Genomic DNA, 6,000 nt, shown 5'->3' on the forward strand with positions numbered 1-6,000 from the left:
AAATTATGTTACGTAATTGAAACCTTACTTTAATGTTTTTATGGAAATTATTCCATAGAATTATAATAGACATGGATTTTAAGTATTTAAAACGATCGTTTTTAATAATTCATATTATCTATCTTAAATAAAATAGCTTTACATTTTACTTGTAAAAATTCTGAATAAAAAGGCTAATAAATTCAGTTTTTCTGATACAATTTAATTATTCAAACAAAGAAATTTCCATTGAGATTGGTTATTTTTCATTACCTAAATTAAAATATTTAACACTTAAGCTATTGAACATAACGTACCTTAAACCTTAACTCATAAGAAGTAAGCAGAGGTGTATGTTGTAGGGACTCGTATAAATCTGGATTAGCCCCTACAGGAATAGTAAATATAGCCTCAAACGATCCATAGCCTATACACCCCACCCAAGACCAATCAGTCATCAGAATCAAAATCCTCTCGATACCACCTTTTAATACCGCGCCAACGAAAATGTCAACTTTGCGGTGGATCAGTTTAAGGTGAAAAATAAGATAATTTTATGCTATTAGAGCATTCTTAATGACCATTATGTGTAGTCCAAAACTGCTTCTTCTTTAGAGAAACAATATGCATTAAAACGACGATTAGTTCAAATTGAATATCGCAATCGTTATTGTTGTTATCTATTTAAAACTACAAATACTTCATAACATCAATGTGTTCTTAATTAAAAGTTGTTACCATTTATGGTTAGCATTGTGTGTGGCTTGCTAATCTCATTTGTAAAAAAGAAGGTGACAAGAAATTTAATTGAGAAAACTAATTCAAGTAAACACTAGAATGTTAAGACCGTAGCTGATACAAGTGCAATCTATTTCAACATCCCAAAGACAATTGAACCAAACGGTCCAATTAAATGTGTTCGTACTATGCTTTAAATAGATTGTGACAATTGCAAATTGTTAGCACTGCATTTTACAGATTAACGTCTCTATTGCTTTGGAATAAACAGTTGAATTGTTAGAGGTGGATCATTAAAAAGGAGAAATAAAATTTAACTTTATGTTTGGAACGTCAAAAAGAATAGCACCAAAACATATTTGTTTTTTTTTTCTTTTTATTTTAGAAAAGTTCTGCAACGACTCGACAGATTTTGTTGGCGCTTTTGAGCTATTACATGCTGGTAAAATGCATGGTTCCTGTAGGATTTAAACTGGGAAAACACATTAATGTGGCCGAAGTTTGAGCAGAATCTAATGTAATAAACAGCTTAGAACTTTTTCCCGAAGTGGTAGATAGAGGCAATACTACCACTGTTCAGAAAATTATTTCCAAATATTAATTTATACCATTTTATGTTTTTATTTTTAATTAGAACGCCCAGAAATATGGTGTAATGAACGCTGACCTAAAACAAAAATGAAATACCAATTCTGACTGCAGTCGCGTCAAATTAATGAACACCTAGATTAAATATAGAATTACTAACGTAAAACCTTTGATCAAGAATATTAGAAGCTTTTGACCAAACCGCAAGCCGGTCTTGTATCACACGTATCTTATATTAAGTCACCTTACGCAAATATTCGAGCGGCAAATATTCCAAAATCCACCTAAGTATGGGGCTTATTAATTCTGAGGAATGTAGAGGTCCGTACTTTGAGGGGACAGGTAAGGATCCAACAGTACAAAGGGTCCTTTATATGGAGTTTCGTCTTGTTAGCATAATAATTTTGTCAGTTATAATTTCAGCTGTAGTTATAACAGAAATTATTTACGTGCGCTTCTGCAAAACTCACTTACCATTTTAAATACGAATGTGCATAGTGAATACAAGATTAAAAAAAAAGTACTAAATATATACTCCGTATAAAATACAATATACTATGAAGGCAAGCTTTAGCGGTAATATGTCCAAAAACTATTTTTCAGAATTTCTTGCGATTTTTTTATATTATGATATTCCCCCAATTTTTCGAAGACTGCAGCCTTCATAGCCACGGGGTGGACTATGAAGGCGGGATAATAATATTATGTTGTTCATCATTAAGAAAAGGAAATATTAAAGAGAATGTGGGGTCTCTGCTTGATTTTTAATGATATATGTACCTACTTCAAATATATACGCCTATGTTGAAACAAATATTGAAATGGGTAACATTGACAGTGACCCAATTTTGTAAATACTACACTGCGCATGCGTCCCAATGTTAAATAAATTTTAACTGCCAATCAAACGAATTTCATTAAAATTATTTATCATACGGTATTAATACATGCAAATTCATTTAGTCAATATGGGTAGTTTTTGCTTGTTTCATACTACTATTCGTCATGACAAAGGATATCAGACTATGGAATTTAATAAAGCTAGAATATGCCGTTGATCGACATATTAATATTTGATCTAAATAATATTTCACGCTATATTAATCCCGAGGTCCCGCTGCGAGGGAAGGCTTTCCAGAAAATAAAGTTACATATTATGATATGCATTTTTCTAAGATGAAAAGTAGATTTCGATATGGCTGGCTCACTATTACAAAGTCCTGCTATAATTGGTACTTATGTTAGAGATTATAGACTTTCAAATTTAGAACAATAAATTACAGTTCGCCTTATTTATCTTTCAGGCTTATCGGATTTTTTTACTAACAAACATAAAATTGTGTCATATATACATAATTTAATTTGGTCAAACCATATAACACACTAGAACTTTGCCAGAGATATTTCAATCTAGGACTTGGCCTATTTATCGAATTTCATCTAAATCACGTTAATGATTACAGCATTTGCTTTTAACTATTAAACATTTCTGTGTTAAAGAAATATCGTCAATTTGGTCCTGCAATAAATCCTTTCATATAGCATCATTTCACTAAAACTAATAATGACTATTATCGCTATGATTTACAAAATTTACCATCAAATAATAAAATTATACAGGGTCATTTTGACATTGCGTTACTAAATGAAACCACATACTCGTTTTGACCTTTGCTGACATTGTGCCAAAAATCATGCATTAATAACTAATATTTTCACGAAAAATTCTGGTTTTAGTTTTCCGATTTTTTTACATTTACTAAATTACTACGAATATGGCGTGTGCGTAGGTGTATTTCTGACTAAAAGTATAATGTTGCCACTGTAACGAATTCCCTTAGAAGTAGTAGTAGTGGCTTTAGGGCGCGTAAAATTAAAATGACTTTTTATTAATATTTATTTTGTTCGAAACTTACCCTTTTTTATTTTACATCTACAGCTTAAATAATTTACTGGAAAGTGTTATTTCCAAGTAGACAAGTATGTATATGGTTTCATTTTATAACGCGATGTCAAAATGACCCTGTATAATCTGCAATTTCTCAAACAAACAGACAATCTATTTCAAACAGTTTTACATCATTACCACAGTAACTGTTGTGCATGGAACGGTGTACAAATTGCGCCTTATTTACAATCAAACTTCAAACGTTTGCAGGAGCATACACCAGGGTAGTCACGAATTGATTCTGAACTGCCTTTAGACATGCGAAGATTCCTTCCTACTAATAGAGAAGTTACGTAGAGAAATTGCCTTTGCATTTTACTTTGAGTTTTTAGCGCAGTTGCAAATTGGATCCCGTTGATCTTGCTTGCAGACCTTTAGGTTAAAATGTAGGTTACTTTAAGAAAAATAGCATCTTTTAAATAATTTGAAATGTTTGAATATCTCGCTGCCTTTCAGAAACATGGCCAAAAGTATTTTCCAACGCAGTAATTGTGTAGGACGTAAGCATCAGATACACAATAATATTTGCTTATCATTTCAAGTTTAAATTAATATTAGAATCGATCACCGACAAGAGAATCTCCAGTTTTTCCGACTGACATTGGCGAATTAGTCGTCTTTCAACGATGCCACACTCTAAAAAATTGAATTGAAGAAAATCTCCAAGAATTTCTGGTATATGTTTTGGTTTTTTATTTATAGTTTTAGGCATTGGGTTGAATGATCATCTTGCATAGTGACCTATCAACAGATATTTACACAAACAGCTCAGCATTCTAAACTAATTGATGTTATCTTTAGGAATGTTTCCTATTACCTAGATTGCCTCGGTGGCGTAGTTGTACTGCATGCGCGGTACGACAGCGCTCTGAGATCTTGGATTCGATCCCGGATCGGGCAAAGTGTTATTGGGTTTTCTGCTCAGTATCAGCCTTGAGCGTGTAATTTGTACCCATAAGGCGATAGACTCGCCCCTGTGACATCATGAGACGGAATACGGCGAAAAGTGGGCCTGGTTGCGCCTCTGCATACCCCTTCGGGGATAAATGCGTGATGTGTTTGTTTTATTTTTAGTAATCCCGTTATCATATTTAGTGGATCAAAGATCCAAAATTAAATTATCGAAGTGACAAAGCTAGAGCAATATAACCAATACATTAACAGAATAATCATGTTTAATGTATTCATGCATAAGTAATGTGTTAAAATGTTCAGTCGGACGTTCTATGTATTTCGACAACTAAGTAATCCCGCTTTTTTTGGAGTTTCCTTATTATTTCCTATTAGCGTTTCTTTATTTGAATCGTTTAAATAATGTATATTCAATAGTAGTAATGTTTTAATAAGTTTATGTTAATAATACAATATAATATTGCAATTACAGGTTGAATTGCATAATTTATTCTTATCATAATTATATGTTTGTAATTAGCAACAACACTAAAAACTTAGGGACCGTTTATAAGTAAATTTGACGGCTAATGTAGACAGTTCTCATTTTATAACCATTTATTTACGAGCTTTAATTACAGTGTTACTTTTGTACTTGGTCAGTTTAGACATTTATGTGACTAGAATGTACTCAGACCTTGTGGAACTGACCCTAAGCGTGAAATATTAAATGCTTTGTTCATACTGTCGGCTACATTTAAAAGGTCGTATCTTCGTTTTTAAACGAAGTAAACTTTTGTTTGTCATTTTGTACAAAATATGTACTATCTAACGTACGAAGTAATTTATAATTTCGAAACAATATTGGGTTTTCCACTTTTTATTATTGTAGCCGCCACGGACTGACTATAATCATAGCGCGTGTTGGAATATTGTAAGCAATTGTGATACTTAATTTATAAATAAATGATGTTGCAGAACAAAATCACTTTCATCAAAAAAGAGGCAATTTTAATTCCGCATTCTTTAAATATTATGAATAAAGAGCAATGAAGTAATTTGTTTTACAATTCGATTAAAAATGTCAAACAGGGACCTTCCAATTTTAATGGACGTTCGTGTGAGGGCGAATTTTTCAGTTCCGTAATTTTTCATTCCATTTAAAATACTCAAACGGCCTGTTTCGGTGTACAGGAAAATGCCATTACGCAGCTTATTGATGACTGCTCACATAAAATGAGCCTTATTTACATTCAAATGTATGCAAAATTTGAAAGGGCCTTTCTTCATCGATTTAATTACACTAGATCGGTTGTCAGATTTATACGATTTTAATAGCGTATTCCGTGACGTTATTACTGTTAAGTCGGTTTCACTCTCAGTTTCAAACATTATGAAAATTTTCTTCTTTTTATTTTTTACTTTATGGTTATCTATCGCCAATTTTTATTCGTATAATAACATTATATCTATACGCAACCTATAGTTGTAGGAAATAAATATAGTCGGGGTGAATAGGCGGTTAAGGTAAATAGGAGATTTTTTGGCGGTTATATACACGGCTATCAAAGCTGTCCATCGATTAGAACGCCCGTAATTGCAAAAAGACGGATTTGGCCCCGTATATGGAATAAGGCCCTCTGACCTTAGTTCAATTTAAGAGCCTATTTCACAACTTCTAAGTAGATGCTATTTCGTCATATAAATGTATAAGCCGCCCAATAAAAAGTCTAGTTTAGTATATTTTTGAATTTGTATTTTTATTGTTTTCCTTGACTATATTCTGTTCTGTGTCTTTATTAGTAAATAAATAAATAAATTACAAAAGTTACTCCACGCACACAAATAAATGATAC

Source organism: Manduca sexta, chromosome 15 (genome assembly GCF_014839805.1).
Source record: "Manduca sexta isolate Smith_Timp_Sample1 chromosome 15, JHU_Msex_v1.0, whole genome shotgun sequence".
Lineage (NCBI taxonomy): Eukaryota > Metazoa > Arthropoda > Insecta > Lepidoptera > Sphingidae > Manduca > Manduca sexta.